Source organism: Canis lupus, chromosome 13, assembly GCF_011100685.1.
Source record: "Canis lupus familiaris isolate Mischka breed German Shepherd chromosome 13, alternate assembly UU_Cfam_GSD_1.0, whole genome shotgun sequence".
In the NCBI taxonomy this organism is placed as follows: Eukaryota; Metazoa; Chordata; class Mammalia; order Carnivora; family Canidae; genus Canis; species Canis lupus.
In genome coordinates this window covers 37,189,079-37,215,845 of record NC_049234.1, presented here as the reverse complement: position 1 = coordinate 37,215,845, position 26,767 = coordinate 37,189,079, and the positions used below count along the sequence as shown (strand labels likewise).

Genomic DNA, 26,767 nt, shown 5'->3' with positions numbered 1-26,767 from the left:
AGAGCAGACGGGGGCCACAGGAGCAGGGTGGGCGTGCCGACTGTGCCGCCTGGGCAGGGGCCAGGCTCCAGAGCATGGAGAGCGGGGGAGGGAGGCTCACAGCAGACCCCTGCCGACACTGACCGGGGAGCCAGCGCCACCCTGGAGCCGCCCTGCTGTGTCTCATGTCAGAACAAGCATTTCCAGGGACAAGGTAGCGGGGCTGCCTTGAGGTTCCTTCTGCAGACCCTCCAACCATCTCCAACCTTGATGTCCACCCCCTTGCTGAGGCCTAAAGATCCAACCTGGGGGGCTTCCAGCTAAGGACACGCGGACTCCTGCTCTCAGGGAAGAGCCCTCCCTGTGGGAGCCAACGCCCGCCACTCATTCTGCTGGCGGCTGAGACCCGTCAGGGCACGGGCCTGGCAACCCAGGGGCGCCAGCGTCCAGCTGTCAGGCAGGCGTCTGTCCCGGGAGATTTCCACCCCGAAGCCCCCGAGCTGTGGTCAGCAGTCACCGACGCCGCCTCTGCAGGACCAGACCTGGCTTCCTTTGCACCCCAGCGGCCGGGGGCAGCGGGCCAAGCCCTGTCCAAATCCTGGCTTCTCTGTGGAAGGGGCACATGCCCCAAGGCCATGGTCAGTACTCGAGGCCAAGAGCCTGGGCCAGCCCCGCACAGGCTCCTCTGAGCAAACGCACACTGGCCAGCCCGTGCCCTGCGCTCCCCACCTGCCCGCGCAGGTGCCCCCTGCTCTCGTCCACGCCCTCGTCCTGCGCTCACGCGAGCTGGTCCTGCGCGCACCTCCGCCCAGGGCCCGTGTGCACAGCCTGTCTCATGCACACGGCGCTCACCCCTGCGCACGAGCTCCCGGGCTCCCAGCGCGCCCGGCACCTCCCGCCAAGCCCCGGGCACGCGGTGTCTAGGGCACGTTGGTGGTCACCTCCTCCCACATGCCCGTCCCCGCCAGCCTCGGCTCCACGAGGGGAGACCGCGGGCCTGTCATCTCTCGGGGCTGGGGGGGGCGCACTCCCCGGGGTCCCCGGGGCAGCCCTTGATCGACGCCCGCCAGGAGCGCCACTCTGGGAAACTTTGTGGCCCAGCCGGCCGCCGTCCCCGGCCGCTTCGGGTCGTCCGCGCGGGGCTGTCTGGGACTTGTAGTCCGCGGGCGCACGTCGTCCTGCGCGCGGCGCGGCTCGGGTGGCCATTGGCTGGCGCGAGGCGCCGGGGCCGATGGGACGGAGGCGGGGGGGCGACCTCGCGGCGTCAGCCCGGGGGCGGGAGGGGCGTCACGTGACGTTTGGGTCCCGGCTCCGCCCCCTGCGCCGCCCCTGCCGCCGGGAGCCCGCGGAGCGCGCCCGCCAGCCACCCCGGCCCAGGTGAGGCGGCGCGGCCGGGCCGGCGGGGACAGGTGGACGCGGCCGGGAGGGCGCGCGGCCCGGGGGCGGGGCGGGGCTGGGGGCACGCGGGGCGCGGCGCGGCGAGGGGGGACCTCCGCGGGTGGGGCCGACCCGGGAGGGGCGGGGCCTGGAGGGGGCGTGGCCTCCGGAGGGCGTGGCCGCCGTCTGGGGGCGGGGCGGGCGGCGGGCCGGGGGTGCCCTGGCTCCGCCCCCCGGGACGCGGGCGCGGGGGACCCACCTGAGGGCGCATGCGCTCCGCCCTGAGGCCTCGGGTCCCACTTGTGGGGTGCACGGGGCGGCGGGGAGCCCTGCGCCCTCGAGGCCGCCGCGTCCGCTCTCTTCTGGCCTCGTCCGCGTTTGCACCCGTGCTGAGCGGCCGCGGAGCTTGCAGGTGACCCTACGTGCCCCGGCCCCGTGGGGGGCTCGCGGCCCCCTGCTCCCGGGCCCGGCTCCGTGTGCGCCGTCCAGCGTGGTCAGGTATGGAGCGCCGCCCCATCGCAGGCGGTTCTGGGTCCGCCGCCGTCCCAGCTCCCCTGGCTCCCCTGCGCCCTCGCGTCCAGCCCTTCCCCCGGGGCCGGGGCCGGGGTCACCTGTTGCGGGCACTTGCAGCCGATCGTGGGGACTGCCTTCTCTGGCCCCACTTTTGCGTCCGGCTCTGGCTGGCGCTGCACCTCTGTGGCGTGTGGGGTCCCGGGGAGGCAGGCGCCGGGAGTGGTCTTCAGCGTACCCCCCAGGGACACAGAGTTGGGGTGAGGATGCTGATGCAGCCCGTGCAGAGGTACCCAGCCTGTCCTGCGTCAGGTCCCCGGTAGAAACCTGCTGCGGCACATGCCTGCCCGGGGCAGTACAGGGTCAGGAGCCAAAGTGTGCTTGCAGGTGGCGGTAGGAGGCGGACAAATCCAAAGAGGCTTCCTGGAATCAGTGGAGCTTCAGCTGGGCCACCTCCGCACCTGTTCTCTGTTGGCCTGGCTGCCCTGACGGCATCCAGGCAAGTTGCTGTGCAGGTGAGGTCTGGTGCTCCCAGGCTCCCGGGCAGGCAGGCAGGCATCCTTAAGTCTCCTTCCCCAGCGGCCTGCTGCCTGCAGGGTGAGGGTCGGGTCTGGCTCCTGCATGTCCCTCCAGCCACGTCTTCCACGACTTGCTTCATGCCGCCGTCGTGTCAGAGGCCTTGTCTCTTGCACGTCCCACGTCTCTCTTCATCAGCACAACAGCTAGGTCCTCTTGTTGTAATGGCCCTGTGTTCCGATGTGTCTTTTGGAACCTCTCCGTCCCTGTCCCTTGCCTCCCCTGCTTGAGTTTCACCCACATGCCTGTGGCCCTAGCGCCCGTGCCTTAGCTTGCCTTCTGTGATCATCCCGCACGTGACCGCGCAGGGCCCTCCGTCTTGGTCATCCCTGTACCTTGGGTGCCCAGCCCAGAGTCTAGAGAGCAGGTTTCCATGAAGGAGTAGGTGGGCGCTGTGAGACAGCGAAGAGAACACGGTGAGAGACGCATTGGGGCAGGCGGTTTGCTCAGGATGTGGGGAAGCTCGAAGCTGGGAGGTGGGATTTACCTTCCAGTTGGGGAGAGAAGACTCCAACTGTGACCAGGTGTGCCCTGAGCCACTAATGGCAAGGGCTAGATGCGTGCCTCGGGGTCCCAGAGCAGGAGGTCTTCCTAGGGTGTGGGATTTGAGCCGGGCCAGGTAGCACGGCGGGTGGGCATCCTGGGGATGGTGGTGCTCATCATACTTGCCGCACTCAGATGGCACTTTGGGTGCCAGGCTCTGGTTCTCAGCCGTGAGGCCCAGGGGCTCAGCTCATCCTTACAGGGAGCCCAGGTCAAGGGCCTGTCATCACCCCTGTGGTACAGGTGAAGAGACAGGTGCAGAAGAGGGAGCTTGTCCCCAAGTCGCTTCACTGCCAAGTCCTGAGAGATTATCCGTTCAGCCTTGGACACATGGTTGCTTTCAAGACTTGGGCATTTTGTCGCTCTGGCTCCTGTTTGTGGTGGGCGGAGAGCTGGTGATCGTTAGCATCTGGTTTGTGTGGTGTCCGTCTGACACTCACTCGGGCTCCGGAGGTGGGCCTCCTCCTGGATGCAGCGTTCTCTGCCGTGGCGCCCCTGCGCTGCCTGGCTCCCAGGTGGCCGCGCCTCTGTGCCACGTTCCGCCCTAAAGGGAACGGGAGCCCAAAGGGAGAGGAGCACACAGACAGCGGGAGCCGGGGCCCCCACACGGCCGCCGGGGCCCCCACACGGCCGCACCTCTGCTTGGTCGCATGGATTCTTGCCTGTGCTCTGCGCCCTGCCTGACCACCTGTACCCCTTTTGGGTGCGTGAGGCGGGTGACGGGAATTACGGTTCCTGGTTCTGGGTGACAAATGTGGGGCTCAGAGGGGCCTCCTCCTGCACCCGAGCAGGGCCACTGTGCACTGCCACCCCCCCCCCCTGCCCCGGGGAGCCACGTGTCTGAACGCATGTCTGTGGCCCAGGCCGGAGCCAGGCAGTGCAGGTGGCTGTGCGCCGAGGGAGTGAGGTTGGATGGAGCTGACCTGAAGCGCGTTCTTACTGCACCACGCTGCCTGTCAGCGCCAGGGGAACCTCTTGTAGGAAAGGAGCTAGTTGTCTGGGCTGCTTCCTGGAGAAGGCAGGACTTGCCAGGGAGCCAGACCTGGTACCTGGCAGGTGCCCAAGCTGGCGGAGGCCACAGGGCCGGGGATGCCTCCTGGGGGCCCTTGGTTCAGTGCGCTCTCTGCGCTCCAGTCCTCAGATGCCCGCTGCAGCTGTGGAATTGTCCCCGTCAGCCTGAAGCCTGGTGAGGGGTAGGACGGCTGTGGGGTAAAGGTGACTGCACACTTGGCTTTAGACCACACCAGATGGAGCCCTGCCCTGTCTTTGGGTTCTGTGTGGGCTAGAGGGGGCCCCAGTAGGACTTGGGCTGGTTCGTGGGCTGCCTGGGTCCGTGTACGCAGGGACGCTGTGCTGGGCCAGGGGCCAGGTGCACAGGATCCTTGCACGCCCCGCCGCGGGCTGTGCTCACGGCTGCCACGTGAGGTGTGCAGCGCCCTGAAGGATTCTCAAAGGGCAGGCCTTGCACAGAGGTCAGGATGGGCGGTGAGCACGGGGGGCTGCCCCGAGTGTGTTCCCCGAGTCATCAGGGAGGCTCCCGTGTGCGCAGGACTGAGGTCACAGTGAGTGGTCAGCAGGGGGGTAGGGAGGGGCTCCCACTGTGGGTGGGAAGGGAGGGTGTGGGTGCGTATATGGGAAGGGGTCCTGGGTGCTGGTGAGAGGGCTGAGCTGAATCTTGAAAACTGTGCATCAGCTGTGGCAGGGGGGTAATATGGAGTGGAAAGGAGGGGTTCCAGATGGGGGGACCTGAGGGACGGCCCAGCAGTTGCAGGGGTCCCCCCGGGTCAGTGTGACTGGGGCCCGGCTGGGAGGGCCTGGGAGGCTGATGGCCCGGGGTGTGGGGAGCCATGCTGAGGGTCACTGGGGGAGGACTAGGGAGGTGGGGGCCAGGGCCTGTGGGGGAGGCTGCCTCGGGCAGTGAGAGGCCTGCGCCCTGCCCGGGTCCCTGGGGTCTGGACCTCTTGGCCCTTTGGCGCAGTATCGTGTGGCTGGGTCCGTGGTGGCAGCAGTGCCGCGAGTCCCCACAGCAGAGCGAGTGCTGGCTGGGGACACCTGGGGCTTTCCAAGGACTGGGGTGGCAGGATGCTCCCGCTTTGGGGGAGAGAGCACCCTGCCTGAGGTGGACGCGGGAGGGCGGAGCCAGGTAGTCAGGATGACCCCACGAGCACCCAGCCTGGAGCTCTGGCCCAGCAAACCTTTTTATTGTCTTTAACTGGATCGATGGAAATGGTCTTATTTTCTGCCTCTGATTTCCCCCGAGAGGGGGACGGGGGCGTTGGCATCCTTTTGTGGGAACAGTGGCGTCCTGCAGACGTGGCCATGCAGCGTCTCCCCTGTGGCATCCTGAGTGATGGCGCTCATTAGCACGTCCCCAGCCTGCCCGTCTGGTCCTGCAGCCACTGGGCGGGGGCACCGGGCCCTCGGAGGGGCGGACACTGAAGCCAGGGGAGGGGTATCGGAGGGCGCGGGGAGGGCTCTGGGGTCAGAGGGTGCCCGAGAGGCAGCAGGGCCCCCTTTCGTGTGACCTTCGGGCTGGCCCCTGCTTTGGAGGATTTGCTCTGCCTGCCGACCAGGGTGTGGTGCAGGCTGCTATGGAGTAGGAGTGGTGGGAACTCTGGACAACTGGCCATTGTCACCGCAGCAGGGAGCGCTGCTGTGTGCCCGGCTGCTGCCGCGTTCCTAACGTCCTCACATCACACTCCCCGGGGCGGGTGGCTCATCCAGAGGCACAGGCCCGTAAGCGACCCATCAGGATTTGAACCCAGCCTGCTGGCTGCAGGGCCCGCCCACCCCTGAGCTGGCCCCCCTGTCCCACATTCCTGCCCTGCTGTTCCGAGGGGGGCCGACCCAGAGGGAGGCGCTTCGGTCCTGGCGGAGGCCCTGTGGTTAGAGGACAGTGTTAACGTTGCTGTGGTTGCGCGGAGAAAGACTCCGTCCTGGGCCTCTCCCCCGAATTGAGCTGCTGTCTAGCTCATTCCAAAGGAGAGCGGGGCTCTGAGAGCTTTGGGGACTTGGGACTCAGGGTATCAAAGTGCAGGACCGCCCACGGAACCTGGAGGCCAGGGAGCGCTGGACGGAAGGGGCTAGAATGAGCTCGCCGTGTGGCAGGAATCAGCGTTCTCAGGGCTTCAGGGCCTGGTGCCACTCTCGTCCGCGTGTTCACGTCTGTCCTCCTGTCTCCCCAGCCAGACCCTGGGTGTGGGCCGAGGGGTGCAGACTGGACCTGGTGTTTGGGGGCGCGGGGTGGTGGTGAAGGAGGAGGGTGGGCTGGCAGCTGGGACAGATGGGGGGAGTGAAGGGCCAGTGGGGGGGGCACCAGGGGCCTGGGCAGAGCCAGCCGGGAGGAGGCAGGGGTGCAAACCTCCCTCCGGACCCAGCGACCTCTGGCCTCTGGCCGCCCTCCACTGAGATCCTGATTCATTCCAGCCACGTATTTGGAAAGGGGCCGTGTCTAAGCAGGTGGCCCAGCACGGGTCTTCCCCTGCATTAGCATCACACAGCCGGGGCCTCCTTCCTGGGCTGGCTGCTGCTCCCCGCAGGCTCTTCGAGGCCGCTAATGAGGTCTGACCCCGCCCTCATCCCCGTCTCCCACAGGGAAGGTGCTAATGAGTGTGCTGGGGGTAGGGGTGAGGGGGGCAGTTAGGGCTGTGGTGGAGACAGGGGTCTAGAAAATCTTGGGTTGCAGGGTGGGGCTGGTCTGCAGCCCCCGACCCCCCTTCTCTGTTCCCCCTCAGGGTCGTGGCTCTTCCTGGTGCTTGTGGCACGGGCGTGGCCCTCTTCTGCTGAGAAGCCTGGGGCGCCTCCCCTCCCTTGGCTTTGGCGGCTCCTGGCCTGTGACCTGCTCACCTTTCCAGCCTGTGGTCTGCCGAGCCCGCCGTCGGGTGTCTGCCTGTGTGCGGGCGATGGCAGGTGCCAGCCTCACCCGGTGACCTCCTCCAGGTGTTGGAGCTCGGCCGAGCGCTGCCCTCTGGAAGCCTGCCTGTCCTGCCTCTGCTGCTTGCTTGAGCCCTTGGGGAGGGCAGGGCACGGGGAGAGGGGGGCTGCCTGGCTGGTTCCTCGCTGCGTCGGTGTTGGGCGCCCTGCACACTGCCCCGCAGTGTCTCTCCTGTGTCTCTCCTGTCTCCATGGCCCCAGGATGGGAAGCGCACGTGGTGGGTGCACAGTTAACAGTGTGTAAGCGGGACCTCGCAGTTGGAAGGAGCTGTTAGGCAGCCGCAGTGCTGGTAGGGAGCTGCGAGGGGCTGAAAATGTGGGTGGGCCAGCCGTGAGCAGGTGTTTCGCGTGCTGCAAGAGCAGGAGACCACTGCTTGGGAGACTCACGGCTGCTGGGTGGGCTTCCAGAGCCGGGTAGCCCGGCCGCTGCGAGCAGACCAGCGTCGGGCAGGTGGGTGGCACGTGGGGAGTGCTGCCTCGACCCTGAGGGGCGTTGCTGCCTCGACCCTGAGGGGCATCGCTGCCACCTCGAGCTCCACGCGTGGGGTCTTAGAGCCGTTGAGCCGAGCAGGGCCGCGGGCCGGTCCTTTCTCTCCGACTGCGGGAGGTGACTGTGTCTTCCCGGGCCAGGAGCAAGCTCAGCAGAGCTGGGAGTGGAACCCGGTGTGGCCGGCCGTGAAATCCGGGCGCCGGGGAGGCTGGACCGTGGGGAGCTGCCCGAGCAGCAGCCTTGAGCTTGCTCATGGGGACCGGGATGGGGCTCTCGTCACCGATGTGGACCCCTTCCGTTTCCCAGAACAGCTCTGATGTCGTGTTTCACCTGTGCCTCGTGAGTGTTGTATTTGAGGAAGGGATCCTATAACCAGCCGTGGGTTTTAAAAAATAAAAATAAAAATAAAAATTCATTCATTTGAGCGCGTGCGCGAGCACAAGCAGGGAAGAGGCTCGGAGGGAGAGGGAGCAGCAGACTCTGCTGAGCAGGGAGCTGGACTTGGGGCTCGATCCCAGGACCCTGGGATCATGGCCTGAGCTGAAGGCAGACTCCTAACGAACTGCCGCCCAGGTGTCGTCCCCGCGTGGTTCTGACGCTGGTACAGCCGTCGTTTCACACACTGGCGAGCTGGGCCGGAGCTGGCCTGCGCTGTGGGCTGCGGCCCTGCGTCCTCTGGTCTGACGGTATGTTGGGGCTCATTGCCCGCCTCTGCTGCCCCGCGGGAGGGGTTGGAGGCCATCGCAGGGCAGGCCCCACGGCAGCGGCGGGGTTCAGTCCGTGGGGCGGGAGGGCAGGTTGGCAGGGCTGAGGCTGGACAGCCAGGTGTACTCCCGGATGCCACAGGCGGGGTGGCGGTCCTGGGGGTCCAGGCTAGGTCTTGCCGCCGTAACAGGTGTGCCCCAAGTATCGGGAGCCTGGGGCAACATACCTCCACTCGTGTCCTCCAGGGATCGGCCGGACTTGCTCAGGGCCGTCGGGAGTCCTGGGCTGCGGAGGGCCACGTCGGGAGAGTGTCAGAGGGGACGAACCCTGGGGTCTTGTCCTGGGAACCAAGTGCGGGGCTCAGAGGGCAGCCGGCTCGCTTCTGTTCACAGCTCGTCGGGCAGGAGTCGTCCCAGGGCGCCCCTCCAGGGGCCGGAGCGCAGTGCCGCCCCGCTCCCCGAGGGAGGCCGATGCTCAGGCCGCCTGGCCAGGCAACCGTGGGCCTTTGGAGGGCCGCCCTTCATCCCTGGGCTGCCCCCCTCTTCCTCCTGGGATTCCCCCGTGTGCCGGGAGGTCGGGGCCCCGGGTGGCTCACCTGCCTTCTGGGCTCACGTTCCAGGAGGCAGGTGCTCGGGAAAGCGGACTGGGTTGAGTGTGGCCTCTGCTCAGTGACGTTGTGCGTGGAGATGGACCGCCTGGGGTCGTTTTGTACCATTCAGTTTTTTATTCCGTGACGGTGGTATGTTGCCCTGCCGCTGTCAGAGATCATTCTGAGCCCCCGTGTACCCTCCCCGTGACCGGGGTGCAGTCCCCGTAGTTTCCATCACCCAGGGGACCCCTCACACCCCGGCCTGCTGCCCCCTGCCCCTTAACTCCTGGCGCCTGCTAGCCTGTCCCCCTGCTGTAACGTCATCTCTAGAATGTCACATGGACGGAACCCTGTGGCACGTCATGTCTGGGCACTGGCTTCGTCCTTCGGCGTGGCTCCTGGAGATTTCCCAGGGTCGCCACGCATACCGATAGCTTCTTTCTCTTTATTCCTGAGCCTTGTTCCGCGGTGTGGACGGACCACGGTGGAACTTACCCAGTGTCCTTGCGGTCTAGTGCTTTGAGGGGTTCATGTTGTTTGAGGGTAAAAACACGGGAAGTGTGCAGCTGGAAGTGACAGCCCCCCCCCCCCCCCCCCCCCGCCCCAGCTGGCCCGTCCCCAGCTCCACAGGTGACGCCACTGTTGGTGTCTTATGCATGTGTGTGCCAGGTGTGTGTGAACACCAGTGTTGGCCAGACACAAATTGTAGACTTTTATAGGTTTCCTGTGTCTCGAGCAAGTCACGTGATAACACGCGTGTGCCCTGGTTTGTATTTTGCCCCCCACTCAGTCAAATGTCCTGGGAGTCTTCCTGCATCGGTACAGAGAGCGTCTCCTTTTCTCTTCGACGGCCGTGGAATAGGTCACGTGGGGATGTGCAGGATCCATCCGGTGGTCCTGTGCTGATGGCAGGTTGGTGGCTTTCAGTCTCGGTCCGTCACAGAGCGAGCAGCCTGGAGCGTGTGTCACGTACCCGTGTAAGCGTCCGGCGTGCGTAGGTTGAGTGCTGTGAGCGCGGGTGCTGGCCCGAGGAGACACGCGCCCAAGTGCCTGCCTACGGAGGTGCGCGCGGTGGTCCCCCCGGGGGGGCTGAGGCGCCCGGCGCCCCCCCACCCGTGCCGGCGGAGCTCACGCTTCCCATAGGGATGCATCTGGATTCCCTTTATTAGGAGTGAGTTTGGTATCTTTTTATATATCAAAGTGTCATTTGTATTTTCTTTGTGAACTTTCTGTTCCTTTGTTCATTTTTTACGGACGGCGTTGTTGATCTTTTTCCTGCGGATCATGGAAATTAGCTCTTTGAGTGTCAGATGAATTAGGTCATTTGCCTTCTGCTTTGGTTATTGTTTGTGCTTTGCCACGTGGAAGCTCTTGTGTGGTTGGATTCATCAACCTTTCTCTCCTGGCTGTGGAGCTTGAGTTGCAGGGAACAAGGGTTGCTTTTCCTCACGTTAAAAAAGATCCCGTGTTGTCTTCCGCTGTTCACTACTGTACTTGTAGAGCTTTCCCTCACACGTCTCTTACCGTGATGTGTGGCGTGAGGTAGGGGTCTGGCTCTTGCCCCGTGTTTTACCAGTAGTCCTGTCCAAGCGCCGACATGATCAATCCCCCCCCCCCCCATTTTAAGTTCTAGCTTAATCATGTTGTACATTCCCTTCTGTATTCAGATTTTTGTAAATGTATTTTTTTTTTTTTATGATAAGAACGCTCGGCATGAGGTCTACTGCCTTAAGTCAAAGTGTACGGTACGGCGTTGCCGACTGGAGGTGCAGTGTTGTGTAGCACGTGTCTTGACCTGGTTCATGTCGCTTGACTGAAGCTTGATGCCCACTGATGAGCAGCTCCCCGCGTCCCCCTCCCCTCAGCCCCTGCCGCCATGCCACTCTTGACCCTATTTTAGATGAGTCACGTCACTGGTCGTGCAGTGTGTGTGTCCTTCTGTGACTGGCTTATTTCACTGAGCATATGCCCTCAAGGCTCACCCATGTTGTGGCACAAGTTGCAGGATTTCCTTCCTTTTAGAGGCCGAATAATATTCCGTGGCGTGGAGGTGCCACGTTGTTTTTGTCCATTCACCCGTTGATGGACATTTAGGTTGTTTCTGGATCTTTGGTTGTTTCTGGAGCAGTTGTAGCTCTTGTGACTGATGCTGCAGTGAGCAGAGGAATGCTACGATCTCTTTGAGATCCTGATTTCAGTTCTTTTGGATAAATACTGAGAAGTGGGGTTGCTGGATCATATGGTAGCTCTATTTTTAATTTTTTGAGGAACTTCCTTACTGTTTTGCATAATGGCCGTGCCATTTTGCATTAGCAGCATGCAAAGGTTCCAATTTCTCCACATCCTTTCCAATGCTTGTTAGGTTTTTTTTTTTTTTGTAATTGTCATGCAGACAGATGTGAGGCGGTATCTCATATTGGTTTTGGTTTGCATTTCCCCGATGATTAGTGATGTTGAACATTTTCCCCATATACTTGTGGACCATTTGTCTCTTGGAGAAATGTCTGTTCGAGTCCTCAGCCTTTTTTATAATTGTGTTATATTATTATTATTTACCATTGTAGCAGTTCCTTTTATGTTTTGGAGGTAGATCCCTTACCACATCTGTGGTTTGCACACATTTCCTCCCGTTCCTTACGAGCCTTTCGCTCTGGCGATTGTTTCCTTGGCTTTGCAAAAGGCTTTTGGTTTGATGTCGTTTTTGTTGTCTTGTGCTGCATAAAGTCATTGCCAAGGCCAACGTCAGAGTCTTCTCCCTGAGGTTTTCTTCTAGGAGTTTTACAGTTTGGGTCTTGCAAACATTTGGGTATTTTATTTTGAGTTGATCTTGTGCACGGTGTAAGATTGGCTCCAATTTCATTATTTCCATGTGCATCTTCGGTTGTCCCAGCACCATTTGCTGAAGAGGCTGTCCTCTCCCCCTATGTGTTTGTGGCACCCCCGTTGAAGATGAGTTGACCGTCTATGTGCGGGTTTACTCCTGGGATCTCTGTTCTGTTGTGTTGGTCTGTATGTCAGTCTTCACTCCAGTAGCGTATGGTTTTAATTATGGTAGTTTTATGCTATATTTTGAAGTCAAGATGTGTGATGCCTCCAACTATTTTGTTCTTTCTTGAGACTGACTATATTTGTTCTCTATAAGCTGTTCCCATCGCCTCTGAGGAGTTGTAGCCACTATTTTAATTATTAACCCCTTAGATGATGTTTTTACTAAAACATCTCAAAGAACTTATTGCTTGTTTTGTCGTAATTTGGGGGGGACTATTCTAGATTGTTTATCCTTACCTATGGACTTTGAATTAGCTAGTCTATTCTTTACCCAGTTCTTCCACCAAATACATATACACATACTCAGAACCCCCAGACCGGATTGGTTTTGGGTTGCAATTGTGTGAAAGCTGTCCCTTGACAGGGGAGAAGCGACATCTCTGTGATCCGAGACTTCTGTTCAAGCCAGGGTTCATCTTCCCACTCGTTTTGGTCCCTTTTGCGTTCTTCTCCAGTATTGCCACACTTTCTTTGTTGCTGGGAAGTTTTGGCTTTCCGAGTGTTCCTGTGAGGGGTCTTGCCTGTCCTCTGTCTCGTGAGCGTGTGCCGAAACTGCTGGTTGCCGTGTAGCACTCTGTCCCCCTCTGCCTTACTGAGTTGCCTTGTTCGGTTGGTTCTTGTGGGCTCCCCAGGCCTCCCGTGGTAGCCAGCAGTGACACTGAACCTTCCCCTTCCAGGTTTTATACTCCAGGTTCTGCGTCTTACGCAGTTGTGTGGGCTGGTTCCCTCCGTGGAGCGGTGACTCACCGTGGTTGCAGTGGGCGCCTGTTGGGTGCTGCTCTTGCTGTTTTCTCATCAAGCAGGTGCGCCTTTTGGGCCGGGATACATATATTTCATGTGCCCGCAAGAACCTGTCCTTCCTCTTGTTGAGTGTTTTATTTTTTTAAAGCAAAAATCACTGCTGCAATTAGTTCCCTTTTAAAAAATCTTCTGTGAGGGGTGACTCAGTAGGTTAATCGTCTGACTCCTGATGACAGCTCATGTCTTGATCTCAGGGTTGTGAGTTCGAGCCCCGTGTTGGGATCCATGCTGGGTGTGGATCCTACTAAAAAAAAAAAAATCATCTGTGGGATGATCCTAGGACTTCTCTTGGATACACAGATATGAGGCCTTCTACTGATGGAGTTGCTGATGGTGAGGTATTTTTGGATTCCTTGAATGTACTTCATGTGGTCTGATGTGGAATTCTTGTAAGGGGCTGCCGGACACTTGTAGCTCATGTTTTTTATTTTAATTTTTAAAAAATATTTTTATTTTAGAGAGAGAGAGAGAGAGAGACACCAAGTGCCCATGCATGGGCAGGGGTGCAGGTGGAGGGAGAGGGAGAGGCAGGCTCCTGGTTGAGCAGGGAGCCCAACACAGGACTTGATCCCACTGGGATCATGACCTGAGTTGAGGGCAGATGCTTTACCGATGGAGCCCACCCCGCCGGCACCCTGTTGCTCTTGTTTAATTTAGCGCCTGTGTTTTGCTCTTTACGAGTGAGGTTGAGCTGTAATTTTTTTCTGGTGTGTGTGTACCTTTTCACCTTTTCCAGGGTTTGAGATCAGGGCTACACTTGCTTCATAGAAGTAACTTAGAAATCTTCTATGTTCCAAGAACCATTTTCCCCCTTTATTTGCAGAAATTCAGCCATGTCTTTCTCTACTCAGTTTTGACGTTCTTTGCACTGGTTGCTTTTACAAAAGAACAGTTTCACAGCACTGTATTCCTGGTCTTTATTATTTTTTTTTAAAGATTTTATTTATTTATTCATGAGAGACACAGAGAGAGAGAGAGAGAGAGAGAGAGAGGCCGAGACACAGGCAGAGGGAGAAGCAGGCTCCATGCAGGGAGCCCCATGTGGGACTCAATCCCAGGACCCTGGGGTCATGCCCTGGGCTGAAGGCAGGCGCTCAGCCCTGAGCCACCCGGGCGCTCTGAATTCCTGATCTCTAAAAGGCTGGTAGAGTTCCTCTGGGGGAACTCTGGGGCCTGGTGTTTTTATGTTAGTTTGCTTTGTTTTTGTTTTGAGGAAAAGACATTTTACATTTTTACATTTTCTCTTTTGGGTCAGTTTTATAAATTATATTTCCCTAGAAAAATATTGGCGTCATCCAGGTTGTCAGATTTATTCACATAGACTTGGGTAAAGCCATCTCTTAGGATCTTCTGATTTCCTTGGTTTCTGTGGTTAGTTTCTTATCTGACCCCTTGCTGCTCCGCTGGGTTGACTATTACAGCTGACCCCGGAACAAAGTGGGGCCTGGGGCGCTGACACCCGGCACCGTTGAACATCTGTTTGTAGCCTGAGCCTCCCCGGAAACTTGTAATAACGGCCTCCTGTTGACGGGAACCCCAACTGAAAACATGCAAGATAGTGTGTTTTGTACGTTTGTATCGTATGCCGTACCCTTACAATAAAGTAACCTAGAGAAAAGTAGATGTTATTAAGAAAGACACAAGGTGGGCAGCCCGGGTGGCTCAGCGGTTTAGTGCTGCCTTCGGCCAGGGTGTGATCCTGGGGACCTGGGATCGGGTCCCACGTCGGGCTCCCTGCATGGAGCCTGTTTCTCCCTCTGCCTGTGTCTCTGCGTCTCTCTCTCTGGGTCTCTCAGGAATAAATAAATAAAATCTTAAAAAAAAAAAAAAAGAACTTAAGCCAAATTTACAGCAATCAGAATAGTCAAGGTTCGTGCCAAGAGCACATCCTTTTACTCGGTACCTGTTCGCATGTTCTAGCCTTTTGTTCTAGGGATTCATCTGTCCTGGGGATTCCTGGGTGGCCCAGCAGTTTAGCTCAGGGCATGATCCCAGGGTCCCGGGATCGAGTCCCATGTCGGGCTCCCTGCATGGAGCCTGCTTCTCTCTCTGCCTGGGCCTCTGCCTCTCTCTCTCTCTCTCTCTCTCTCTTTCTGAGTCTCTCAGGAATAAATAAATAAAATCTTAAAAAAAAAAAAAAGACACAAGGAAGAGAATATATATCTCTAGGGCTTTACTGTAAAATTCTGTGTATAAGTGGATCTGTGAAGTTCAACCTGTGTTGGTCAAGGGTCAACTCTAGTTGTTATCTTATTGCTTGTATTTGTCTTCAAAGAGCTAACCTTTGGATGTATTTTTAAAATTCATTTTCCTGTTTTTCTGTTTTTTTTAAAAAAAGATTTTATGCATTTACTTGAGAAGGCATGGATGAGTGTGGGTGAGTGGGGGGAGGGGCAGAGGGAGAGGGAGAAGCCGACTTCCTGCTGAGAGGGCAGCGGGACCAGGGGCTCTATCCCAGGACCCCAGGATCATGACCTGGGCCCAAGGCAGCTGCTTTCCTGACTGGGCCACCCAGGCGTCCCTGTCTTTCTGGTTTTTAACTCATCACTTTTTTTTTTTTCTTTTAAAGATTTTATGTATTTATTCAGAAAAGACACAGCTAGAGAGAGGCAGAGACACAGGCAGAGGGAGAAGCAGGCTCCAGGTAGGGAGCCTGACGTGGGACTCGATCCCAGGACCCCGGGGTCACGCCCTGGACCAAAGGCAGGCCCTAAACCACTGAGGCACCCAGGGATCCCCAACTCATCACTTTTGCTTACAGTTGACCTTCTGCTTTCTCTTAGTTCATCCTTTTTCCTAGGTGTATGATTTGTGTGCTTGATTCGTTTGTTCATGTTCTTTTCCAAAAAGTGTTTCATATTTAAGAGCTTTTTCGTACATTCCGAGTGGATATGTTTTCTACAACATTGCTGTCTGGAAGTTCTGTAGTTTTGGTTTGTATTTTCGTTTTTGGTCTAAGGATGCTTTAGGAGCAAGTTTTAAAATTTCCAAGTGAAGTGTCTTTGGATTTATTAGTTTTGTTACTCTGGTCGTCCCAGTTGCATTTTGATCAGAGAAAATGGACTGTTCTCTCTCGGGCTTCCCGGGTTTTATGTGGTTTTCCCTGTGGCCCTAACGTGGAGCCAGTTTTCATCACTGCCTCACAGGTGCCGGAAAAGAAGATCTGTGTTCCACCTTGGAGGTACGGGGGTTGACGTGTGATTCCATCAGTCGTGTCGTTTGGGTCACACGTGCCCCTACTTCCTGTCTGCGTGCTCTGCCATGGGTACGTTTCCGTGTTTCTCCTTGTGTCCTCCCGTGAACGTTGGTGGCCGTGGGACCTGATGCGTAGCTGTTCAAAACTATTTTATTTTTTTTCGGAATTGCACCTGTTGGTATCACGAAGCGCCCTCCTTTGTCTCCTTCCTACGCTGTCTGCTGTAGGGTCATGACGAGGGGTGCTTTCTCTCGTTGGCATTTGCTTGGCGGCCTTTCCCATCCTTTTATGCCTGACCCTTTGGAATGACCTCAGATGTGTGTCTGATGTGCCACACGAAGTTGGATTTTGCTTTGTGATCCAATCTGAGAATCTTTTTATTTTTAAAATCTCACTAGAGAAGGTAAAGTGATTTACAAGAGTGGGCGGGTCAGATGCATTTGATTTTAGTCCTGTCATGTTTTGTGTGTTGTGTCTTTGACATCTTTTACTATCTGGCATGTTTTCTTTTTCATTAAAAATTTTTTTTTTATCATTCTGATATCTAGGAGAGTCTGCCTCTGTCTTCAGTGTTAACCTCTGTAAGGCTGCCTCACGTAATGGCCTCAGCACTCGGGGTCCGTGGCGACCACTCCTGTGCCGGGCGCAGCACCTCCCCCTGCCCCGGCCCGCGGAGAGCCTCTGAGCCCTGACACCCGTGCGTGCGTTCTGGTGCTTGGCGGAAAGGGAGCTCGCAGGTGTCACTAGGGCTGTTGGTCCCTGAAAGGTTTCACCTTGGGTTATGTGGGGGGGCCCAGAGTGATTGTTGGGGCCCTTCAAAGCGAGCACTTTCTCCAGCAGAAGTGAGAGAGATTCCAAGGGTGGGGAGGCTGTGAGGCGTGGGGCTGTGTGTGAGGACCCAGAGCTCGGCCGGGAAGCCTGCGAGTCGGGGTCAGCTGCTCCGCTGCTCCGTGGCCCTCGGCGGCCCTCAGCGCGGCCAGCCCTGTCTCCTGGCCACCTCGTGCTCCCCCCGCTTGTATTTTGTCACGGAGATGGCAGCCATACATTGCAGGCTCTGACCCGCAGTTGTTACTGGGCAGGCCTCTGGCTGCTTGTTCCGTCTCCCTCCTCCTCTCCCCTCCCCCCCTCCTCCCCTTTCCCCTCCTCCTCTGCTTCCCTGCTCCCCTCTCCCCTTCTCTCCTGCTCCCCCCCTCCCGCTCCCTGCTTCCCTGCTCCCCTCCTCCCCACTGCTCCCCCTCCTCTTCTCCCCTCCTCCCCTTTTCCCTCCTCCCCTACTTCCTTGCCCCCCTCCCCTCCGTTCTGCTCCCCTCCCCCTTCCCTCCTCCCCTGCTTGCTGCCCCCCTTGCCCCTCCTCCCCTCCCCCATTTCCTTGCTTCCCCCTCCCCTGCTCCCCTCTCCCTCCCTCCTCCCCTCCCCCCATTTCCCTGCTCCCCCTCCTCTTCTCCCCTCCCCTTCCCTCTTCCCCTGCTTCCCTGCCCCCCTCCCCCCATTTCCCTGCTCCCCCTCCTCTTCTCCCCTCCCCTTCCCTCTTCCCCTGCTTCCCTGCCCCCCTCCCCCCATTTCCCTGCTCCCCCTCCTCTTCTCCCCTCCCCTTCCCTCTTCCCCTGCTTCCCTGCCCCCCTCCCCTCCATTCTGCTCCCCTCCTCCCCTCCCTCCTGCCCCCTCTTCGCCTCCCTACTCCCTCCTGTGTTCACCAGTCCAGTTGCTTCTCCAGACTCAGGCATGTTATCTGCATCCCGTCAGTCCAGTCCCACGTTTGTCTCACATCTGCAGGGAAGGGTGCGAATCGCTCCGGGCCCTTTCCATCACGTTCCATCACGTTGCTCTGTCCCCTGTCGGCCACAGACACCGCTGCTGCCTGTGTCCCGACTGGACCTCAGAGCCCCAGGCCTGCAGGTTTGCTCCGCTCTGCCAGTGCTTTCCCGTCTTTCTCTTCACCTCCAGCTGTCATTTCTCATTTCTGTCCTTTGTGATTTTGGAATCCTGCTGGCTCAAGGTTCTCTCTTTCTGGGTTCTCGCAACTCTGCCTCGAGGACTTCCTATGTGGGGATGACTGCTTGTTACTTTGGAGCGTCGGGCACACTGCTTTCGCCGGGCCCCATGGGGCGTGGGTGCCCCTCACCTCTCGGCGGGTGCCACTGCTCCCTTCTGTGTCCCTCACCCCCTCGCCCCCGTGTCCCTGTGTCCATGCTGAGCCAGTCTTCTCTCTCTGTCCTTTTTCAGAAACTTAAAATCTTTTATTTTTTAATTGTAGTAAACTACACATAACATGAGGTTTACCATTGTAATCATTTTTTAAAAAGGATTCTACTTACTTGAGAGAGCGTGTGCCCGTGTGTGCCTTCATGTCTTGAGCAGGGCGGGGAGCAGAAGCGGCAGGAGAGGGAAGGGGAGAGACTCTGAAGCAGATTCCACGCCGAGCGAGGAGCCTGACGCGGGGCTCGATCCCGTGACCCTGAGATCATGACCTGAGCTGAAACCCAGAGCTGGGTGTTTGACTGACGGAGCAGTCCTGACGCCCCAGCATAACCATTTTTAAGTGTGTAATTCTGTGGCATTAAGCATGTTTATGTTGTCAGGCCAGCATCACCACCATCCTTCTTCAGAACTTTCCCATCTTCCCAAGCTGACGCTCTGGCCTCATTGCTCGCCAGCTCCCGGGCCCGACCCCACCATCTGCTTCTGTCGCAGACTCTCATGCCTCCAGGGACCTTGCAGGAGTGAAATCATACGGTGCTGGGGTGCTGGTCCTTCTGTCTGGCTGTTCTCATTTAGCGTAACGTCCTCACGGTTCATCCGTGCGGTAGCGGGCATCAGAATGTCCGTCCTGCCCAGGCCGAACGATATCCCAGCGTGGACGGACCACATTTCACTTGTCCATCCAGCTGTCCATACATGCTGGAGTCTCTTCCACCTGCTGGCCCCGGTCACTGTCGCTGCTCTGAATGTGGTTGTGCCGACGTCTCTTCCAGGCCCTTCCTTCTATTCCTTTGGGTATTTGCGCAAAGCGGAGTTGCTGGGTCATATGGGAATGCCGTTTTTACTTTTGGCGAGGAAATTCCACGGAGTTGTCCACAGTGGCCTGCACCAGTTTGCATCCCCATCAGCAGCACACAAGGGTTCCTGCTTCTCCATATCCTTGCCAATACTTGTTTTCTGGGGAGTTTTTGGCAGGAGCCGTCCTGCTGGGTGCAAGGAGGTGCGTTGTGGTTGGGTCCGCGCTTCCTTGAGGATGAGAGATGGGCAGCGTGTGCTCATGTGTCTGCCGGCCATTGGCGCATCTTCTCTGAGCCAGTGTGTGTTCGAGTCCTCTGCCCACGTGTGGGCACTGCCCACTGTGTTCTTTCCGTTGTTGAGTCTCGGGAACTTTCTATTCTCGATATTAGCTCCTTATCAGATATACCTTGCAGACACTTGCTCCCATTCCACGGGTTGTCTTTTCACTCTGTTGAGAGTGTGTTTGACTCATGAAAGTCTCTGATTTTTTTGAAAGATTTTATTTATTTATTCATAAGAGATGCAAATAGAGGGAGAAGCAGGCCCCATGCAGGAACTCAATGTGGGACTTGATCCCAGGACCCCGGGGTCACTCCCTGAGCCAAAGGCAGATGCTCAACCACTGAGCCACCCAGGTGTCCCAACAGTCTTTAATTTTGATGACGTCTAGCTCATCTATTTTTTCTTTTCTTTTCTTTTTTCTTTTTTTTTTATACTTTTTCTTTTCTTGCCTGTGTTTTTGGTGGCAGACCTGAACAACCACAGCCAGTGCCATGAAGCTGCTGCTCTATGTTTCTTTTTTTTTTTTTCTTAAAGATTTATTTATTTATTTATTCATGACAGACATAGAAAGAGAGAGGCAGAGACACAGGCAGAGGGAGAAGCAGGCTCCATGCTGGAAGCCCGAAGCGGGACTCGATCCTGGGACTCCGGGATCACGCCCTGGGCCAAAGGCAGATGCTAAACCGCTGAGCCCCCCAGGGATCCCCTGCTCTATGTTTCTCTTTAGAATTTTATAATTTTAGCTCCTACATGTAGGTCTTTGATCTCTTTCTGCATTACTTCTCTGTAAGGTGATAGGTAATAAGCATCCACCTTCGCTTTTCTGCACGTGGATGCCCAGTGTCCCCACATCATTTGTTGGAGAGACCGCCCTTTCCCTGCTGAGTGGTCCTGGGACCCTGGTTAGAATCATTCGGCCATATACGTAGGGTCTGTATCTGGGCTCCCTGTTCTGCGCCGCTGGTCCGTGTGTCCGTCTTTATGTCTTGATGGTCGTAGCTTTGAATAGGTTTTAAAATCAGGCAGTGTGATACCTCCAGCTGTGTTCTTTTTCAGCATTATTTTGGCTATTGAGAGTTTATTTTTTGTTTTGAAACGAGTTGGTTTTTTCCTGGCTCTGCTCTTTGTAAGAGTTCTCAGAGACGTGGGGTGTGGGGACCTGGAAGTGGGCAGCCTCCGGGGGCTCCCCCTCCACTGCTGCCATAGAGGCAGCGGCTGCCCCGCAGAGAGAGCTGCCCTGCCTTGGTGAGAGGTACAGCTGTCCCGCAGGTGGCTCGCTGTTGTTGCAGCCCAGCTGACCTCTCTGGGGGCCCCTGACACCTGCCCTGCTTGTTGAGCTCTCTCTCGGTGGTTCAAGGTCCTCCTGTAGCACTTAGGGAACGGGCCGCGGCTGACGTGCTCCAAGACGTGCCTCTGGTCCCCTCACCACCCGTGAACCTCTCCATGCTTCCTCCTGTGAGGGGCCTGCCCCGTTTCACCTGCTCTCTGTAGCCTGTACCTGAGTTTTGGGGCCTGCAAATGGTATTTGTTTCCTACTTTCACTGAATATGAAGTGTGAGCTTTTACATTTTTTGTTTGATTATTTTTGGGGGGTCATTCTCCTCATCACCTAAGTGCGATTTCTGGAGGGAGGTAGGAAGCACTATGCTCGGTCTGTTTCCTTGTGTCCAGTACTCTGGAAGTGTGAGAGGGGCAGCAGGATGCCCGCTCTGGTGAGGACCCGTCCATGCCCCGGCTCCCTCCCGCTGGGATGGCGGGCATGCAGGCTGAGCCCCGGGCAGGGGGACAGGATGGCCCAGGGCATGGCATGGGGCTGTTGCGTCCAGCACCACGGACAGCTCTGGGTGTCCCCGCGGGAGCCTCTGACCCTGGTGGGGCCTCCTCCCTGCAGACCCCGGGGGCCAGCGGCCGGAGGTGCAGGGCTGTCCTGGTGTCTGAGCCACTGGCATGGCGCTTGTTACCAGCAGGTGGGGCTTGGGCAGGACGCAGACCCTCTTAGGTGGGCAGGAGGCCCCTCTTAGGCGGGTCTGCATTTTCATGCTGTGGTGAAGGGTGGAGGCTTTGGGAGCCTGGCTGGTGCCTGCTGCCTGCCCCACCCCGGCCACCCTGCCACCCTGGCTGGGGGGCACACCTCTGTGATTTACCTCTGCCATCTGTAAGAAGGGGGACCGCACTCCCCCCTGCCACCTTCCCTGAGACCTTGCTGCAGCTCTTGCCCCCATCTGGTAGCAAGGGTCTTCCCCTCAGCCAGTAACCTGCTGGCGTTCCTCCCGTTAAAACAACAGAGAAGCTGCTAGTAGCCTCCCATCGCTGAGCGTCACGTCACCCCGCTGCAAGGGAGCAGAGGTGCTCCTGGTCTGGCTGGTGGCCCTGCGGCTGGTGGCTCATGGGAGGACAGGACGCTGCTGCTGTGGGTGATGGCAGGTTCCCTGGTGGGGTCGTCTTGCCGCTGGTGCTCCTGGCGGGGCGGTGTGATAGGATGGTGAGATTGGGGGCTGTGTGACGTGCCTGCCTGGGGAAGGCGCTGGGTCCCGTGTCTCCTCTGCTCCCCTGCGTGGGCCTTCCTCGCAGCGCCCCCGGCGCCCTGTTTCCTCCCTCCCTTGGTGTGCGGTCATACAGGGCGCGCCCTCGGCATGGAGGTGTGTGCCTCGCCCCCTTGCCCTGTGCCCCGGGGGCTCAGCAGCGCCCTCAGGCAACCCCTCCGTGCCTGGCCCCGCTCGAAGGGGTCCTGGGGCTCTGCGTGTTGAATGCTGTTTGTGGTGCCTGTGGCCGTCCTCCCCTCGCTGGCCTCTGCGCAGAGAGCGGACATGTGACACCCAGGCATGGCTCGAGCTCCAGCCGGACGTCCGGTCTGTCCCATAGCTGCGGCCCAGCACGGGCCTTGGCAGGACACGGACCTGGGCTGGATCCCCCCTCGGTCTCTGACTGGGCTTCCTGGACAGGTTCCTGCCTCTCTGAGTCTGTTTCCCCTCTGAAGAGTGACAGTAAAGGTTCCTTTGCTCTGGGTCCGAGGCTCAAATGGTGACCAGGTGGGCTGTGCCCAGGCACACAGGGCCACAGTACCCCCCTCCAGGCCTGTCCCTGCTGCCCACGCCCACCCCCGCCAGAAGTCTCTGGGTCTGAGTGTGGATGGGGCCGCCCCCACTCGCCGACCCAGGCGGACTTCCTGCCCCTCTGCCGCCCCCATCCTGGGAGAGGGCTCGGCGCATGGAGCAGGCAGCAGGGCGGTAGGCAGTGCCAGGCCGGAAGGGGGCCTCCTGTGGCCTTCCCCGGGGAGCAGGGGGTGCGGGGGGGGCTCGGCAGGTGGGGAGAGGGGCGTGCGCGGCTGCCGTCCTGAGTGCCCAGGCTCATTCTCGAGCCTGCTTCCCCGTGGCCCGTTCTGGGCGCTGTGCCGTGAGGTGCCCGGGGTGCCTGGCTGGCACCGTGCGTGGCGTGGAGTCCAAGTTGCTATAACAACACCTCCAGCTGGGCCTCCTCTGCCTCTGGCTCTGGCACACTGGCGCGTGGGGCCGAGCATCTGGCCTGGGTGCGCGTGAGCGTGAGGCGGAAGTGGTCGGGGTGGTGACCTGAGGGCGGGCGTGGGCGCACACCTGGCTCCGTGGTCAGGTGCATCTCAGGGAGGCGAGGGGTGCGCCCAGGTCGCCTGCGGGCGGGGCCGGGCCTCAGCCTGCTGCCAGCCCTCCCGCTGAAGCAAACGGGAAGATCGGTCGTGCGCACCCGGTCCTCTGTGTGGCGTCCCCTGGGGAGCGGGTCTGAGTTCTGCTTCCCCCCACCCGAGGCGGCCGCGAACCACAGAACAGGGGGCCCGGCGTCGGTCTCCAGCGGCCGCTCTGGCCACACGTCGGGCCCAGTGGCCTGGCGCTCCTGGCACATCCTACCCCCTGGGCCTCCACACACGGTCGCATGTGCCCGGGGCCTGGGAGGTGGCCGTGCCTGCCTCTGGGCATGTCTGCGAAGGTCTTGTCTGGCCTGTCCGTGCTGTCACTGGAAAAGCCACACGGAGGAAAAGCTCCTGCCCTCCGCCCCCTGCCCGCCACCTCGGCCCCTCGGAGGGCGCAGCGTCTCTGAAGCGGAGGCCGCATTGGGCTTGGGAAGGACAAGGCGGGGGGGCCGGGGCCTGGTGGGGAGTCGCTCCCTCCGTGCCGGCATCCGCACCCAGCACCTGGCTCTGGGCGTTAGTCGCCCATCCGCAGACGTTGGTGGGCTGAGCGGGGGGCTGGCGGTGCGGAGATGCCGGAGGGGGGCCCCAGCCTTGGCTGCCCGGCTGTGGGGCTGGCTGGGGGGCGGGCAGCCGGGGAGATCCCCCGTGGGGCGGCAGGTATTTGCCCAGAGCTCCCGGAGGGGGGCCGGGGGGGCAGGCAGGCTTCCCGGGGTGGGTGCAGACGGGAGCCTCCTTCTGGCTCCAGTTCTCCTGTGTGGGGAGAGGGAGGAGGCTCTTGGGACAGGGGAGGAGCACTGCACCCTCGCTCATCTGAGCACCAGCCGTGTCAGGTGTGTCGGGGCACCTCCACAAGGTGTGGTGGTCTGGGCCGATCGGGTGTGCCGACTGGGCGTCTTGGGGCCCTGAGGGGCCGCAGCAGCCTGTACCCCGGGGTTGGCGGCAGAGACCAGTCTGCCTGGAGGTGAGGCTGTGGGGGGCCCCTGGGATGGGGAGGGGCCCTGCTGCCATCTTGTGGGGGGCCCCCGGGGTGGGGGGCCCTGCTGCAGACTTGTGCGGGGCCCCTGGGGTGGGGGGCCCTGGTGCTGATCTGTGTGGGGCCCCCGGGGTGGGGAGCCCTGCTGCTGATCTTGGTGTCGCCTCCCTTCGTCCGTGCTCCTCTTCATCTGGCTGCAGTGCCCTGGGGGTGTCGAGAGGCCCTTGGGGGCCGAGGCCATGGGGGTTGAAGGTACCTGTGGCACCTTGGTCTGACCCTGAGAGCCACATTGGGAGATGCGGGGTCAGGGCTCACTGTGCGCCCCAGCCAGGCTCGCGTGCTGATGGAATCCGGGGTCAGCCTGGGTGCCTCCTGGGCCAGGCTGCGGCTGGGGTGACGTCCCCCCAGGGACAGGGTTGGCCCATAGCGTCCTCCCCCAAGAAGCAGAGATGGGGGGGCATTTGCACAGGCAGGTGGGCGGGACCAGGGACCGGATTTGTCACTCGCTGTGCAGGCAGGAGCCCCCGGGCGGGCTGCGCAGTGTGGGGGGCCCTGGGCCCCGCGGGTGTACCGAGGTGCTCGCTGCGTGCCTGCTGCTCCCTTCCTGAGGACCTGAGGACACATCGGTGGACACAGCCCCTGGTAGCCTGCACGACCCCCCAGAACCCCCAGGTCCCCCGTGGGCCTCGTGCGAACCCGGGAGCACTGATGTGTTTGCTCGGTGAGGTCAGGGTGCTCCGCTACTTGTCATGACTTCTCTGCCTGGCAGACACTCGGGGAGCCCCAGGGGCTCACTCCGCAGTGCCCGGGGGGCCGGGTCCCGAGTGCGGTTCATCTGCCCACAGCCGTCTCTGACCTGCCGCCCGGCCACGGCCCTCGGCGTGGTCTTGTGATCACTTTAACGTTTGAGGGCCCCGCGGGGCTCCCGTGTCCCGTGGCTGGGTCGCGTGGGCGCACCCGACAAGCAGCGTCCCGGGGCTGTGGTTCCGGGACATCTCTGTGACTCAGGTAGGCAGCCCGGCCCGCAGCAGCCCCCCACTCCTCCCCCTGCGGCCCCAGGCCACGGCCTGTCTGGACGTTTCGTGCACACGGAGTCGGCCGCACGTGGCCCTCCGGGGTGGCCCCCTCCCTCAGTGGCGGCCACAACCTGTGTCGGGGCGTCTCCTGGGGTGACGCTCAGCAGGTGGGTCTGTGCCCTGCAGCCTTGTCTGCGACCTGGTGGTGTGGAGCTGAGGCACCCGGCACGCACACACCTCCCGCATCTGGCTCGGGGCGTTTTGACGGCCGTGTTCACCCCTGCACGCACGGGGCGCCCCTGCGGTTGCTCACAGGTCATGTGTCTTCCTTGTGTGTCCACAGCATCCCTGCTCTCATTCACGCTACCTTCCAGTGTGTTCAGAAACCAGTCTGTAGGAGCGTTTTGTGTACGGACCGTAGCAGCCTTTGTGTCTGTGTCTCTACGATACTGGTTGTCTTCTAATCTGGCCTGTGTTGCATTTTAATTTTACAAAAGGCTTCTTCTTTTTTCTTTCTTCTTTCTTCTTTCTTCTTTTTCTTCTTCTTCTTTTTCTTTCTTTTTTTTTTTTTTAAATGTAACGCGCTGCCAAATCTGTTTTCTTGAGTGTGTGCTTAATGTTGCTTTGGTATTTGGGAGATACTTCCTTTTGGGTTATGCTTTACTGTTTTATTATTAATTTACTTTTGAAATCCTCAACCCTTTCACCTATCTGGATTGTTTTGTTCCGATTGCTGAAGTGAGGAACTGGCCTGGTGTTTTCCAGGGGCTTGTAGGCCTGTCGGGGCACTGGGTGGTGGGTGGGCCGGGGTGGGCTCTGGGAGGGGAGGCTCCTTCCTTGGTGCCTGTGTGAGCTCAGGTGAGTGCATGTGGCTGGGGGGGGGCTGCGCAGTGAAGCACATTTCTCCTTGAACTCTGTCTTCCACTGCACCCCTGCCCAGCCCTGGTCCTGGCGGGGTGCCTGCTGCAGCTGCTTCCCGAGGGGAGGTGGGCTTTCTGCCGTGGGTCTCGGAGATGGGTTTGTGCATTCTTTGTTTCCCCAGAGGCTTTTTTTTTTTTTTTAATATGTTATTTATTCATGAGAGACACACAGAGAGAGGCAGAGACACAGGCAGAGGGAGAAGCAGGCTCCCTGCAGGCAGCCCTATGCGAGACTCGATCCCGGGACCCCAGGATCACACCCTGGGCTGAAGGCGGCGCTAAACCGCTGGGCTACCCAGGCTGCCCGTCCCCAGAGGCTTGTTACCCCCATGCTGTGGCCCTGGGTGTGCGGGCCCACTTGTCCTTGACTTGTCCCTCACCTCACCTGCTCCAAGGCACAGGGCCCACAGGGGCTCAGGGCTCCCTGCAGGGGAACACAGGGTTCCTTGTGGCCCCACCGGGGAGCAGGGCCACTCTCTCTCCTACTCCCTCCTGGGTGGCCCTGCAGGAGACAGTGTGCACGGATTCAGGGAGGAGTGGCCGTGCGGTGGCCCCAGGGCTGGTCAGAGGCACAGGGGACACCTGCAGCTTCCTCACGCCCTGGCCTGTAAAGGAGGAGCAGGTCACGAGCCTCCCACCAGGGTCCCCTCGTCCTTCCTTCCTTCCTCCACACTGTTCTTCCTTGGTTGCTGTCTGGGCGGAGGCCTGGTAGGGACCGAGCCGCCTCCCCCATGTCAGGACCCCAGCGTGTGGCTGCTGTGCCCGTGGTGTGGACTGGTGGGTGCAACGGTGCCTTTCAGCCTGAAAGGCTTGACTTGTTCGTTAAGGATCGGGGCTTTGAGAGACTGTGCCTTGTGCACCGTACTAACTGGGCAGTGGGCTTGACCAGGAGACGCGTCCAGGGCTGCCCAGGGGGCTGGCCCTGCGGCCGGCTGCGACCAGGCCTGCCTGGCAAGCCTGAGGAACAGAGGAAGCTGGTGCCAACCCCGGGCCCGTCCCGCCTGGGCGCCCACCATGTCCTCTGCCAGCCTGCCTTCGTCTTTCCCACAGGGACTAGGGATGAGGGCGGACAGGCCTACTGCTGCCAGTGCTGCCTTGCGGTGTAGTCATTTCCCTGTCCCCCAACCCTACCCCCGGGGCACAGGGTGGGCCAGGTTCCAGGGCAGCGGCT

The 26,767-nt window shown here is 59.6% G+C and overlaps 1 protein-coding gene across 12 annotated transcripts in view; it reads left to right on the top strand.

Annotated features, from left to right (window-relative positions):
* Positions 1 to 1,307: 1,307 nt before the first annotated feature.
* Positions 1,308 to 26,767, top strand: part of TSNARE1 (t-SNARE domain containing 1) — a 103,304-nt gene continuing 77,844 nt past the window's right edge. For 11 of the 12 annotated variants that reach the window (XR_005368846.1, XR_005368844.1, XR_005368843.1 and 8 more), the window contains exon 1: positions 1,308 to 1,356. The gene's annotated coding sequence lies outside the window, so the exon portion shown is untranslated. Of the gene's footprint in view, positions 1,357 to 1,585; positions 1,855 to 26,767 lie in introns of those variants that run through there. The other variant, XM_038555656.1, reaches the window with a different exon arrangement.